General features: G+C 36.8%; 1 long non-coding RNA gene across 1 annotated transcript in view; it reads left to right on the forward strand.

Moving 5' to 3' along the window:
* Positions 1-5,184: 5,184 nt before the first annotated feature.
* LOC116183406 (uncharacterized) overlaps positions 5,185-16,302 on the forward strand; it is a 42,364-nt gene continuing 31,246 nt past the window's right edge. The window contains exons 1-2 of the long non-coding RNA XR_004148031.2: positions 5,185-5,240; positions 5,668-5,787. This is a non-coding gene — a long non-coding RNA (uncharacterized LOC116183406). The remainder of the gene's footprint in view (positions 5,241-5,667; positions 5,788-16,302) is intronic.

A 16,302-nucleotide genomic window follows, 5' to 3' on the forward strand; every position in this document is an offset into this window, starting at 1 on the left:
CATTTTGAGGACACTCCCTCTGTATTTCAACAGTCTTCTGGGCCTTCCTGCCCATCTTATAACTACAGAGAATCCCACAGGCTATTTTTACCTGGTGAGAAACTACCGGTGCACTTATCTATCTGTAACAGCTATATGCATATATTTAATTTTTACTTTTTTTTTTTTTTTTTTAATTCAGTGACAAAAGATGATTATCAACTTGCACCATTCATTTATCTCTCCTTTCACACATTGTTTCAGCAGGACATAAGGACACTGAACTAACAGGTGACCACCCTACTGTATGCCGTGGCTACGGTTACGCCACTCAGGTACATTACACAGATCGAGGTTTGAAAACCCGGGGGAATATGTTGTTATAATGTATTCTGGGGGGGTTAAACTACTCAGAACCCAAACTGATCAGTTAAACAGAAACATGGAAAGATTCAGGAGATTTAACAGTAACCCTCAAAAATCGTAGTTAAAGGAAAATGGCAATTCTGATATCAAAGGAAATGGACTGAGCATGGCTTGGCTTTTGGCAAACTATTATCACAGGGAAAAGATCTTCCGGATGGCAGTCTGATACCAGGTTAGCTCAAATCTGTGCCTGAGATATGTCTGGCAGAGTTTAGATGTTGCCTTAATTAAAACATTGCACATTTAGAAATTTGAGCAGCAAGGTGATGGTGTTTGCAATTGAAAACATCTCTATATTTTTTTGTATGGATAAACTTTCTTTTATATACAAATCAGGGAGTGGTTGGTTTGATATTGCCCCAGAAGAGCTTTTCATTGAACATCTCTGCCCATTAAAGCCATTATGAAAGTAAACATTCAAACCTAGGCTTCCTTGACTGGAAGCTTGGATTGGCAAAATGAGGTTAGTTGACCTAATTTAGGAATCCATTCCCTTTGGTACATTGATAAGTTGTCTGGTGAGAAAGGCTGGAGAAAGGCTGAATCTATAACTTCAACTTCCCTGCAGGTAATCTACACTCAGTGTCTCTGTCCTTCCAGTGTAGTGTACAATCCCCTTACTTTTTCCAGAGATACTTGGGCAAATTGCCTGTGCTTTCTCACTGAACACTGGACAGGAATTTGCAAAGGAGCTAATGGTGAAGGGGATGAACTCCCACAAGTCTTTCTGATGCATTTATTGATGGCATTTCCTCTGTCAATGCAGATGCTTCAATGCTATGTCACGTTCACTAAGTAAATGAGTCATTCCTGTAATTTACAGTTACCACATATTTTTAGCCACATTCATTTCAAGGTTATAATAAGCAACAGAGAGCTAAACAGGCATTCCCAAGGAGCCAAACTTGTTACTTCTGTCTTCTTCAATCCACTGTTAGCACATTGACTTTTTGTTTACTGCTGTTGGAACTGTTTGTTATCTAATTCTGTATACTTACACCCTATAAACAAGTTATCTATTCTAATGCTCTGTCTAGACAAAGACTTAGAGGTGTGATGATAGCCTGTGCAACCAATTTTAACCCATGCTAACCTGTTAGAACCTAGGCTCCCCTTGATTCTTTAAGACAGTCTGTTCAGCATGTTTCAAAGGTAATGTGTCCTGTCTAAAGCTTAAGAAAAATATACTTTGACAAAAGCTCTAAGAAGACAGCAATGTGCATCACTAGTCTCTTTGTGTAGCTGCTAGGTTCCATCCACCTCCCCCCACTTCAAGCTGGCATAGTATTTTTTTGTAAAACAATGTGTCTTTGTTTTATTTATAAACCTGCCTATCACTTTTGCCTTTGTGGAAGACTCCACAGTTTTATCTAGGCTCTCTTCACAATGAATTTTTAACTGATGTATTTGCAGTCACATGTAATCTTTACTGTGGACTTCTAGTTCTGCACTGAGCCAGACAGTTAACCCTCAGAATAAACTGTACCACTAGTGCCACCTTTTTCACTAGGGTAGTGCATCTGCTTTAGGTACTGTTGCGACTGTTGTCCTGTATAATACAAGTTGTCCTGAATTATGTGTCAAATGTCTTACAAAATATATATTGAATTCAGTTTTTCCCAGGGCAACCATCAAATTAAAGGAGATTTTCTGAATGCAGAAATTACTTGTCTATAATTTGTCTGATCTCACATTTATTAGAACAGTTGATTGATGTGCAAAGTACTTCATTCCGAATCAAATAAAACATGTGCATAACTTTTCTCTCTAGGACTATATTGAATTTTCATATTTAAAATCTGACAGCTGAAACATGGAGGACTTTTATCAGTGTGTAACCACTGCACAACCATGTTAATGCAAAAAAAAAAAAAAAAAAAAAAAAGAGAGAGAGAAGAAAAGATTTTAATGTCTGTTGATAACAGCCAAAGATTCATCTCCCTGTAGTGTCTTCAGTTTGGTTTTTTTTTACAGGTAAGGCAAAAATAGGAGTAATTCTTTGATAAACACCTTATGTGATAGCATGTGTTTCTTATTTGTGCTAACTTGTTTACTTTATCACTGAATATTTTCAGGTATCAACCCTTTAAGACCAATAGTACACCAAGCTCTTATTGATTTACATTAATTTTAGTTTTTTTTTTTTTTTTGCCTTGTTTTTTTTTTTTTTTTTGACCATGATGATAGCAGATGCTATACCACCATTTTTCTCTCTTATTCTCCAGTACACTGAAACCGTATTTTAGGACATATTCATTATCTACTTATTTTAATGCTGGCCTTTGTAAAAATCTATTTCAGATCATCAGACATTCTTATGTCCTCTGTCAAGGTCTCTGCTAGTTGAGTTTTCAGTATTCCTACATCATATTATTTTGCACTGCCATGCCCTTTGCACATTTTTTTCTCAGTGATTCTTCTTATATATGCCCTACATAACTCACTAAAATCAGTCTCCATTTCATTCGCGCATCTTGCTTTCAGTACTCTCCCACTTTTTATAGTGATTTTTTTTCTACAATATAACTTCAACCTCTCTGATAAGCTCATTTATGTTCCTTCTTGTGTTCCTAACAACCAGGACAAACCTGTTCTGAGTGATACATAGAACCAAATTCAGTACATCCCCTCATAACTTAATTTTTCTACCACTGAAATACTGCACTGCATTTTCAGTTAAGCATTATGAGTATGTAGAGTAAGAACTTTGTTTTTAATTCACATCTGAAGAGTTCTGTCTGGTCTGTTCAGCAGCCAGAGAGCCACATTTTATGAGCAGTGCTGGTGCTGCCAGCAGGTCCTCAAACTTCAGCATCCACAGCAGCTCAGCAGGATCAGTTAAGCAGCCCCAGGCCACCTGCTGACCTGCAAGGTAGTTCTTTTCTCACAACTCAGTCAACTGGAAATTCTGTCTTTTTGTAATCCATACTCTGATAAATAGTATTCTTAATTAGCATTGGATTTATTCATGTAGTTGATTTCATTAGGTAGGAGGACGATGAACAATCATTCTGCTTCATAAATGTAAGTTGCATAGCCTAGTGCCACAATCTGGTGTGAGTTACATGATCAGTGTTCTTGAAAATGTTCTTGGAGGAGGAAGCTGCATTTAAAACACAGACAAAAGAAATTTGACACTATTTTGACTTGATGAGAGAAGCATACAAGTGTCCTGTCATAGACTGGATGCTCTACTTTATCTGTTAGCAAAGAGATACCATTTCATCCATAATGCACACAAGCTGTTTCAAATGATAAAGCAGAACAAGAGGTTTGTTAATGGATAGTCTGCTTTTGCCAAGGTGGGCATGAAGCTCTTGCTTCTGTACTGCCTGTCATCTCCCTGCCAGTGTAACAGCAATGAGTAGGAAAAACATTCCAGAACTTCATATTATAAGGTGGAGAGTTTCAGATGGCAATTCTTTGGACATTCACTTTCTTTTGTGGCTGAGGTTTTCTCTTAGGTGGGAAGTGAGTGTGAGCCCATGTACTGGTTTTGTAGGTCTTTGTCCCTTGACCATAGGACCCTAGTATTCTTATAGAACAGCGGGAGTACAGAATGATCTGTGGAACAGAACTTTATTTTCCCTCATGCTGCAGCCCTGAGTAATCATTTCCTTATCATCAAGGAATAATTTCCTTTTAGGAAAATTGATCCATTAAAAAAAATTCCTCTTTCTGCACAAAATGTGATCGTGTGATCAGTCTAAGGTTATAGGTGCCAATACCATCTAATTACTCTTGCTGTCTGTAAAGTTCTAAGAACAGCTTTACATTCTTTCATTATTTTGCGACAGGTGGAAACACTGTTCATTAAAAATTTAGCACTCTTCTCATTTATTCAGAATGGATTAACATAGTGGTGCACTACGATAGGTTGTTGCATATGAAACTGATGGGGCTGTTACCCTTGATCCAGACATGTGGCTCTTTCTTAAAAGGATGCTGTAAATGCACACAGTTCTCTATCAATCACAGTAAAGGCACAGGATTTTTCAAAAGTGTCTATTAGTTTCAGGTGTGTCACTTCTGTGGTGCATATCTTCATACAGCTTAAGAGGATTCTGATTTTCAGAGAGCAGGTGTCCATCATTTTGTAAAAATCCAGTTATATTAAAGTGTCAGACAACTGGAGGTATCCAGATGCACTAAGCCATTTTTTGAAGTCTTGTTCAAACCAATGTCTTCTGCAAGACTTTGTAGTCTAATTCACCAAATACAATGTATAGAATGAAAACAAGATGAGACTTGAGGAGAGAGAGACATCAAAGGGAACAGAATGAAAACACAGAACTTGTCATATCAGAGCAGACCGTTGATCTGAATGGAGCTGTGCTCTGCTTCCAGCTGTGGCCAGTACCCTCTGATTATAAAAGAAGGGCCAAAAAATATGATTCATAGCTTGCCATACAAAAACCTCCCCCAAGGTTTTTTTTTGCTTGTGTTGTTCAATGCAAATACATTGGTTAAGTAAGAATGAGGTGAAACAAGAAGTCATGAATGCCACTTGATAGTTGATGTGAAGGAAGTGTATCTGTGTCTGACATACAGGCAAAATACTATAAGACTAGTCCGTTCTTAGGAAGGTGTTATTCCTGTAATGCTGCCACATTCAGTGCCTATATGGGTTATGTCTGCCTTGAACAGAAACTGCCAAGTTTGCATGGGGAACTTCTTTGGAATTATTTATCTTAATTTTTTTCTGGTTGCTCAGAAAACTTTGTGATTTGTCGTTCATTTCTCCTTTGTGCAGGAACTGTTGCGTAAGTTGGACAACATCTCATCAGCTAAGGCTTTGCTTCCTCAAAATGCGGATGTAAAGTTGAGCACCAAAGGTAATCCTGTGTGTCATATCCTCCTTATTTTTGCATCACTTCAAACTTGCATCTTCCTAATTATCATATTATAAGAAAGTCTGTGCTGAGTCATTGAATGAGCTAGGACAGAGGGCATCTTTAGAAGTTATCTGGTCAACCCTCCACTCCTCAAAGTGATGCTAACATTTGGTAAAATTGCTTAGGATCGTGTCCAGGAAAACTTTGAATATTACCAAGAATGGAAGTCTCATGACCTCTTTGTGAGCCTGTTCCTTTTTCTGCCTATTCTTCTTATGTTTTGTTGTTTGTTTTTTTTTCCCTTTTGCATGTCATTTCAGTCTCCCGTGATGTAAGTTTTGAGAATTGCGTCTTGGTCTTTTGCTGTGCGCTGCTGAGAAGAACCTGTCTCTGACTTCTCTCTGTATCTTTTACCCTGTTTGTTTAGGAAGCTGAAAATAGAAACTAGACTCTCCTTATGCCTTTTATCTAGGTTGAACAAATCCAGTTTCCTCAGCTTCTTGTCCTATGTCATGTGCTTCACCAGAGTGATGGAACTTTTCTGTTTGTAAGTATCCATTTTGTCCTAGGGAACTTCAAACAAGACACAGTGCTCCAGATGGGGTCCCTCAAGCACTAAATTGTCAGGAATAATTGCTTATTTATAAAATGGGTCATGATTGCTTTCCCTCTCATCCCTCTACATTAATACAAAGGTAAAGACAAAGAAGAAAAACAAGATTTTGGGGCTACTAGAAGGGAGAAGAGAGATGCTGTGATGCTGCACTTAATTTTTCCTTTTGGTTCTTTCAGTTTTATTTTTTTTTTTCTGGTTAGTGACATGACATCAAAAGAAGGGGCAGATGGTGCTGCTACTGATCCCAGCTATCAAAGAAACACCCTCCTGGGAGGGAGGCAAGCGATAGGGGTTTCAGATAGTTCCAGCTTGGTCCTATCACTTGTTTGGGAGGAATATGCTATCCATTCAGAGGTGGTTTTGTATCAACTTGAATATTCCCACAGATATATTTCTGCATGCAAAAATGTTGTTGTTTTGAATTTTGAGGATTTTCTGCATTTGCAGACATTCTTCTTGCCCCTACAACAAGTAGAATATGTGTGAAACAGCCCAGGCTGGATTATTGTACCTTTAGATGTACTGCATGTATTACTTTATTTGAGAATTGCAATGCTTTGGTGATTTAGACATAGGAATTGCCTTTCTAGTTTCTAAGTTTCATTGCAGTTTAGACTAGGGGAAAGCTCCATGCTTGAGAAGCAAGGTACTTTCAGGACAAAATGAAAGCTGAGTCTGGCTACTGTCAGGTAGGTTATCCAGGCACATAAAGTCCCACTTAATTGTCAAAGTCCTCTTGTGCAGGGGTCTAACCTCAAGAGTAAGTTTCTAGCAGTATTTAGGCAACTAAGTGAACAGATAAGAACATAATGTGGTTTAAAGAATTTTCAGCCCTGCCTTCTCTCAATTTCCTGTTTTTGACATGGATATACTCCATTCTTGCAAGGATGTTGTGGAAATGAAATTACATATTCAAGTCTACAGAGTTCTCAGACACTATACTGTGTGCAGGACATAAAGCTATTTCACCAGGTACTGTGATAGAAGGATTTAATGCTCCTCCTATCTCAGTCCAGTCAATCCTCTGCTTTCCTTCTGCTTGTTTGCCTTTTCCCTCCTGTTTTATTGCGATATACTTCTGTTCTTTGAGAAACATATGTTGATGAATACTGATGGGTGAGTGTTGTGGAAGAGGTACATACTTGTTGATTTCTTTTTTTTTCCATGACAGTTCTACCAAAAAACCCACAAAAACTGCAAAGCCATTAATGAAAAAAACCCAGGCATTCGGTATCACTGTGCAGAGTATAAATCACCAAAGAGGCAGCCTTATGTTTGACTTTATAATATGCAACAGAAGTGCCTTCACATCATCAGATGTTGATGCTATGGCTGCCATTCCTAAGTTGTTCCCCCCACACCCCAAGCTGCTGCTAATAAATTACAAACACATTTGCTCTCATTAATCATTCTTTGGAATGGCAGAATAGTCTTTGCTGATTGAAAATAATTATTAGCTTCTCAAAAGGATTAAACAGCCTGTTTGGATTTTAATTTATATCACCATTTTGATGGAGTGATGTGGGGGTATGTACACAGCCTTTGTCTTAAAAGTAGTAATAATAATAATTAGTGCTGTGTAACAAAGAGTTTCAGAAGGACTTCAGACAAAGAGAGAAAGAAAAGGCAGGCAAGGTGAGCTCTGGAATAAATGTAGGACACAGAACTGAACATAAGCTTGTGTTGGACAAGAAGCCTCCTACTGTAGCAGAGCAGTGATAAACACAAAGGAAACTGCAGCATTCTCTACATAGCAGTGGAGAGACTTGAAATTTCTGGCTAACATTACAATCTGAGCAGTGTAATTAATCTGGAATTGAAAGAATACCACAGATGTTTAAAATTATTTTTTTCTACTGAGTCAGTATCCTGCACATTCACAAATTGTAGGTTGTGGATTAATAGCCTCTGAGGTTCATTACCCGATGGGCCTTGCTCCAAGCTTTGAATTTACACTCAGCAAAGTGTATTTGGATTGAGACAATTTCCTGAAGTAAGGTCCCAAGGCTTTAAAATAAAGTGTGCTTGTTCTTAAAGTGTTCTGTGGGCAATGGGATGGGAGTGTTTGCTGAAGTGTCAGAGATATTAATATTTTTTTAAAAGTACACCAGGCGAGATTTAGCACATGTATACTTCAGAATGGGATGCAACGTGGAGATTGCCAAATTATATAACCCTATTAATGTCTTATGCTCACACTATAACACTGCTAATTTGATATTTGTCTGCTGAAGGGCAGGACTTATTAACTAGATCCATGTTCTACATTAATTTGATTGCACTGTCTTGGGACCTGAGTAGACACATCCGTGCAGTGCAATACACCTCTCTGGAGGTACTAGCTACTGAGAGTTCTTCATGTGATACAGGCAGGCTTTCTAAGAATCTGAGTGGTACAGAAACACCGTGTGTCATTTTTGGATAGGGTGAATTCCATCAAAGTCCCTGTGCTTGATATTTCCTGTTGGTTCTCTGTAGGCTTCTCTCTGCCTTGACCCTCATTTTGGTTCTTTAAGTTATTCCTTAGAGTCTGTCATGGAACTTGGATGTAAAAGGAGCTGTTAAAATAAATCCCTCTGTGACTGTCACGTTTCATTCATCCTCAGTGTCATGCTTGAAGTGAGAGCCCAAACACTGGGAGGCCAATAATGGATTTTCTTCACCTGGGGGGATGGGACATGTGGCATTCCAGCTTCTACTCAGAAAGATTTACATAGATTTCACAAAATGAAAAATCCCATCAAGAGGGGTGGAGATGTGATCTCCTTGTTTGGAAATAATGATGGTCATGCAACAGCTGAATTAAACCTGTGAAGCAGTAAGGACTGCCACAGCTATTAAGGAGAGGAGAATTTAGAATGATTATTTCATGTGCTGCTGTTTACTGATGTGAACTCCTGAGAGAGAGATGTAAGTACAGTGCCTTTTTCAATTCTTTTATGACCAAGTAATCAACCATTCATTACTATTTAGATGGTTGTACATGTACTCCACATCACCTTACTAAGTTCAGCAGTGGAAGAAAGGTTTATTTTAAGAACTGAATGTTCAAATGCTGCTTTAAATGTTTGGCTAAAGAGTCAAGCAGGTATTTTGTGAATCTAACTCTGGTCAGCCCCAGAATTAATTTCTTGATGGTAATCTTTGAATATGACTTTGAATGAAAAGAGAAACTGTACACAGATGCACTGAAGTAGTGTATCTTCTGTTCCCCGTCACAATTTGTACCAAGAATCACAATACAAAAGCTTATCTGGATTTATGGTTGGATAAATGATTTTGTGACACGGGTCAAGGAATCCTTGACCTAATTATTTAGCTAGCCTCTGGAGCATTATTTCTCTGACTGTACAATGGAAATCTGAATTTCTGTTGGACTTTGCTATCTTTAATTAATGTACAAGGTCTTCTGTCAGGTGTAATATCTTAAAATGTATGTAAGCATTTTAAGGATCTGTGCACTGAGATCCCCATTTCCACTGAGTGCTGCAGTTGAAGCAGGTAATGAGAGGGGCCGTGTGACAGGGTGCACAGCATAGGGTTCTCTCAACCATAAAGTTAAAGACAGTGTGTACTCCAGACAGCTTGCAACCTAAATACTGGTGATTTATTTTAGCAGCTGTTTACATAATTCTTATATCAGTGTGAAAAATGTCTGTGAAAATATTTAAAAGTAAATGCAATTTATTCTTTCAAAGTTCAGTATCCAGTTCCTAAATGTGGAGCTCCAGATGGAGGTTTATTTACTAGAAGTGTGTCTGTAACATTATGTGTGGCAGTATATTCTATCCTTCCCTTTTTACAGGGTAATATTCCTATGTGAAAGTTCAGTTTTGAACCTACTCCAAACATTTGCTTTTTCAGTGACCTAGGAAGACATTTCTGAAAACTGCACATACTGGAATAGGTTAACAACTTTATTGTTTTTCTCACAGATCATTTTAAGAAATATTGTATTGATTCTTTACTATATTAGTTGCTACTGTTGTGTCCTTAACTTGGACCTTTCCCTATGGAGCTGTTGTTTAAATGCACAGAGATCAAGATGGATAGAATAGGTAAGACCTGTCCATATTTTTCTTGCATATATAATTTGATTTTATGAAGGGAAGGAACTCATCTAACCTTGTAACTAACAATTACGGCTTGATTTGCATAATGAGTTTATGGCAAAGTTTTCTTGTCAACAATTAAAAGCAATATTAGATTCAAATTTACAAAGTTGCAGAGAATGATAAATGAAAATATACTGGACCTAGGAATTAAGGCAACAAAATATCTGCCATCCACATGTTAGCCTAATTTCCACTTTCTCTGGATTCAGATCTCCTTTGCAAGTGACTTCATGCAACCAGATGGGAAAGTGTTTTCCTCACCTCCCATGTGTGCAGGGAGGATCCTCTCTCCAGTGAACACCATGATCCCTTGATGGCACAGCCATCTGATGAGTAGGTGGGAGGACACTTGACTGTGTCTCTTCTGACACAATCAGCATCATGTAGAATGGGAAGGAAGTTGTAGGAAATACAGATTTACTGCTACATACTTCCACTATGGGTCAAGAACTGTCTGAACTTTAAACCTCAAAACTTTTTTTGTAAGTTGAATTTGGTTGCGTGTCGGCTCCTCTCGGTATGTTCCTGTATGTTAGCACCCAGTTACATATTTCTACACACAGGTCTTAAAATTAGTCAGTGCATGTTATATATTTTTAATGACTGAGCTCTTTGGTTATGAACAATTCTTCTATTACAAAGCAGAAACACACACACACACACAAAAATGGGAATGAAAACCATTAACCTAGAAGAGCAGTTTTTTATATAAATAATGACATGATCTATTAAAATATGTATCTTATAGAACAAAATGCATTTACATCTCCTAGAGACATTGAAAAAGAGGAAATAGTCAAGGTGTCATTAAACATTCATTCTTTTTTAATGCACTTTATTAACTTGGATTATTATATCTTATTATCAGCTGTTTTTTGGTTTTATACAGTTTGGGCCTGATCCAGTATCTTCTTACCAGTAGAGTATTCTTTGTATAGGGAAAATAGGATTTTATTAATTTGTTTGTTGATTTTGACTGCTCATTAGAGTTTACTTCTGTTTAAGCTGCTAACAATATGTCACTGTATCTTGAGAGTCTCTTTGGATTATTGTTTGATAACTGGGAGGCTGTGTAATATAACAAATTATTTTCAAAAGGGTATAGGGCATAACAGAAGGCTGCTCTTTAATTTGTTGTAATCATTAGTTTGACTCAGTTGTCTATCCTAAACAAATTTTACTGTGTTATTGCAATTACTGTATATCAAAGAATAGTAAAAGATAGTAAAAATCCCATTGGCTTCTATTTCAAGAGAATTATTAACAGGAGAACCTGAACTCTAACTGCAGCATTAAGATACAATATCTGGTTCTGCCATTTTAAATCCAAGAAAAGTGAAATAAATTGTGTGGATGAAACTGAAGTGTATTTAAATTGTTTTGTTTTGCTCAGTGCTAGGATAGAATGTGAAACTGAATATGTTCATCGAAAGATAACTGAAGTTCCTGCTCCTCTTTAGATTTCATCGTCTGTTAGAAATCTCCTAGGTGATTAAACTAATGCACTGTAAAAGAATGAATCAGTCCTGCAGAGCTCCTCTCTGTACTGAGAATAACTTGCTCGGTTAAGTACTGTTGGGGTTTTACTAAATTAAAATCCCAGGATTTTTTGTACATAATATATTTTATCTGTGAAAGCTGAATAAAATTTTATATCTGACTCTCAAACTAAATTCCTATGGTAATTAATAAAGAAGATTTGAATACATTTCTGGTAGAGTCATCTTTGACCAATTTAATAACTTGATTTTCTTAACAGAGGAAAATCCTTATCTCTCAAGGCTTGTGGTAGCATTGGGATACACCATGAAATTGTTATGAGAATCAGAGAGTCTTTTCTTTGTTGTAAGAAGATGAATTCAGATTGGAAAGTTATCATTTACTGGCTCAGGTGGAATACATTCTTAGTATTATTTAATATTTATATTTCAGTTCCTCTGTAGATACCAGTAGATTCCTGAAACTCTTATCAGGAGCATCATGTAGGCTGCTTGCAAAACTGACTCATTTTAACTACTCACTTGTTTACAGATAAATACGAATATTGTTTTTTCACATGTCAGCACAGATAGGTAAAAAATTAGTCAGATGTATATTCTTAAAGCACACACACACACACACACACACACACACATATATATATATATATATATATATACACACATATACACACACACACTTGCCTTTTTTTAGTAGATTTATTAAATGTTACTTATCCCCACCCCCTCTTGGCCTATTTTTTGTGGCTGGTATGGCAAGGAGGAATGACAAGAGCTAAAAAAGAGATAAGGAAATGATCTTATCAGTCAGCTCAGAGATGGCATTTCCTGAATGGCATTTTGCATTGTTGCATGTAATAAAAGTGCAGATATAGAACAAATGTATGCTTTTCAGTGGGTTTTTCTTTTAACACCTGATCTCCAGCTGCAACTTACTCTTGTCCACTTCAATCAGTGTAGTTGTGGATAGAGATTACAATAAATTAATTAAAATGAAACAAATGCTTCCTTTTGTTATATGACATAGAATTTATGTATGTATTCACTATTTATTTCAAATACAGTTTGATTTTTGAGTGTAGTGAACAGAAATAATAATCTCAGCTTTTTTTTTTAATACAGTATGTTTTTTATCAGTTTTTAAAATTTTCTTTTAAAATTCCAGGTAATGATCTTACTGTGCTGCACCCAGCAAGTACCTGCCTGTGTGCATTTTTCTGTAGATTGCAAAATCAATGATAAATTTCACTAAAGTTGACTGAATTGTGGAAAAAACCGAAACCCCCAACCAAATATATGCACAAATTTGAATTCCATAGGAAATTTTAATTCAATCATGTTTGCTGCCCTTTTATACTTTCTGTTTGTGAACACTTAAGAACTTGATTCTTGATGCTGAGAATCTGTTGAAATAATGTTCATTTCAAGAACATTTAAGACTGATGATTTTATGAAATAAATGTGTATTATGGTAGTAACAAGGTGAGATTCCCTTGGTCCTTTTGTAATAAAGCTTGTGATGGCATAGTGGAATAATGCTTGTCTTTATAAAGAGCTGTCAGATGTAGGACTTGATCTAGAAGAGAGCCTTCCATGGTAAAATTCGGTAGTCTTACACCAGCTAGGGAAGACTCCCATACTTAGGAAGTAAAGCTGATAGATTTTCATAGGAATGTTACAAAGTCTATTTGATTTACTTGAAATTACCAGTATTTTCATAAAAGGGTTTCTTGTGCAATAGCACTTGGCAGAAGGCATATGAGGATTGCACAGTCTGGAGAAAGGAGTTGATAGCAGCTCAGCATACAGTGCTTTCCTTTATTATTTTGGAACAGTATGTTTAGTTGGCTTTTGATCTGGTGTCCTCCTAAATCAACATTAAAGGTCAGACAGATAAATAAGAGAAATTTGATGCACTGGTAATTAAGAAGGTATTCTGACGCAGGGCAGTAACTTAGAGGAAATGAATGCAACCAGGCAGATGCAAACAGAGGGGAGAGCCTTTCCAAAACTACTCCAATGACCTTTGTGCTCTGCTTCTGCAGAGTACAGTACTTTGCCCACTGTGGAGGGAAGGCTGGTTTAGTTCTCTCTCCTGTTTTATTTCCAACATAGTCACTGCAGTATTCTCTGTTCAAAAGATGTTAGGCACATGGCAGAACTTGCTGCAAGTGAGGAGGATTGCCCACATATTTTTATGTGTGAGTTCTATTTCCATATATGTGTTCTATTTCCATATATGTGTTCTATTTCCATTACAAACATTGACCCAAACTGCACAGCACTGGTAGCTGATAGATTAAGACAGGGCAGATCCTGAAGGAAAGAGTTCTATTCAAGAGATGGGGTTTTGACAACTGTCAAGTCAAGGATTTTCATCTTTAATGTAAAGGAGACTTTGAAGTTCTTCCTACCCCTCTGGGAAGGTGAAAGTCTGCTCAAGAGTCCAAAGCTAGCAAAGCAATGGGTTAAGGACAGCATCAAGATGGATGGAGCACAAATAGATATGTTAATGAATTTAAGAGTAAAATAGCTACTAACTGAAGTACGCACTTGCTTTTCTCTTACTTAAGTCTGCAATTACATTGCAAAATAGCAAATATTATACTTCTAAAAAGCCTGCATAATAACCTGGAGAATTACAGAGCAGTAAGACTTACTTCAGTTCCTGGCAACTTAGCTGATAGAATGATTAAAAATACAGAATCTATAAAAAAAAATCTCAGAAACAGAGTTTGATGATACAGTAGGGAAAAAATAGCACAAATTTTGTAAAGGATCATTGCACCTCACTAGTTCCTTAAATGTATAAATGATACAATAGATGAATGAAAACCAGTTGATGAAATATATTTCTGTATGTAATCACTGATACTTCTTGAAGTGACAACTAAGGAGACAAAAGGATGGAATTTCCCTAGAAATGTGGTGAGAGGAGATAGAAGTCTGAGATTAAAGTATTCCTTCTGAATCAGTGCAGAAGATAGATTTGATCTTACATTCTCTGTATTCAAAATAGCTGTTAAAATTGGTGGATTTCTGAGATCCCAAGGAATTAATTTTTTGTTCCCTTTGTTCTGATAGGATTTACAGTGCCTGGCAGAATGCCTGCTTCAGTTGAATTGATGCCTAAACCCCACCCATTTCCTCTGTTTCACTGCTTAGCGGTGTCACATTCAGCCAGCTTTGGGAATCTCTTCAGCTGCATATTAATTGCATGCAAGTATGCCATTATGCATCAGGGCATGTCTGAGTTAAATGTAGTAACACTTTAGTATCTTTGATATTCTGAGCAGAGTAATACTCTGAGAAAGTAGCATCCTCTCTGGATAAATGAGTACAAAGCAGAAGGAAAGAAAATAAGGAGTTCATTTTCCTCAGGGAAAAAAAAATAACCTTTGGAGTATGTCAGAATCCAGTTTATGGGTGGAAGTTGGTCTATTTATTAATAATTTGGAAAATGGAAGACCAATGATGTATTAAATTATAAATATGCTCCAAATTAATTTAATTAAGGTTGAAGAAATATGGACAAACTTCAGGTGGAACTAGCAAAGCTGGCAGCAAAATTGTCACAATGGCAGGATATAATCAGCATTGATTTGAAAATGGTGATCCCTAAATCATTTTATGCCAAAGGGCTGTTGTCACACCTTCAATTTTGTCATGGGTGGCTTTTAAAAATGTGAGTCCAATGAAGACAGCATCTCAAATGAGTACTGATGTACAGATGAAAGAATCAGAAAAAAATCAGAAGAAATTCAAGAATTAAATGAGAACTAGTAAAGGCATGCACTTTTTTTCTCATCAGATTTTTAATGGAGGAATTATAGTACTGTTTGATATACTTCTATGGACAGTCTACAACCTAGTTTTCATGGCTTAGCATGAACTCCATGGAAACCACAAGAATTTGTTTTGGGATCTCCTGGCCTAAGAAAGCACTAAATATTGAAAGGTACAATTGTAAGTATTTTTACAACTTAATGGTTTCAAAACCAAATACCTTGGGAAATTTCTTGTAGAGGTGAAGGCTTTTGTGTAATAAGTGCAAGTGTTCTGATATGAGGCCTGCTTTTTAAGGTATTTTTTTAATGACCTCTTACAGATCCCAGAAGTCACCCAAATATATCCAGTAATACACACATGACAGGAACAAAAACAAAAGCCCAACAGTTCAATAAGGGTTTCTAAAGGATCCTTTAGTTGAAAACACTGATAATTAGGATTAGAGCAATTGTACCTAAGCTTGTGACAAAGTGTCTTTTGCATTTCATGCCATAGTTATTTTTAGCATCACTACTTAATGTGTTTCAGTTTGAACACAAGCCCTTTGTTTTCACTGAAGTTGGAAAGGAAGACATTTTGGAGTAAGTAAAACACTACTGCTCTTTTCAGCTTTAGTGTTCCCCTTATTCTTACAGTTAAAAAAAATCAAGGTAGTGGACTTCAGAGTCTTGCTGGGTGCTTGGTCTGGGAGAAGCAGCAGGGAAGCAATACACTTAGTGTGGCAAAAGGTGAGATAGCAAACTTTTATGTACCCTGGGTACCATGTATTAATCTCCTGATAACTGCTTTCACATTTGAACCTTCTGTCTCTTATGTGAGATCCAGCAATCTTTGCTTTTTTCTGTTCTGGGAGCAATTTTCTGAATCATTAATTTCCAGTGGCCAGGCTTCAATTAGCTTAATCAGGCATTGATTAGATTTCTCAAGTCCCTGGCATTTATTTTCCACCTTGCCTATATGGTTCCTTGACTCCATTACCTGATTGTTCACTTATTGCATATAAGGTTGATTCCTCTCCATTAACATTCCCTGATGAGAGGTCT

Source organism: Lonchura striata, chromosome 3, assembly GCF_046129695.1.
Source record: "Lonchura striata isolate bLonStr1 chromosome 3, bLonStr1.mat, whole genome shotgun sequence".
NCBI lineage: Eukaryota > Metazoa > Chordata > Aves > Passeriformes > Estrildidae > Lonchura > Lonchura striata.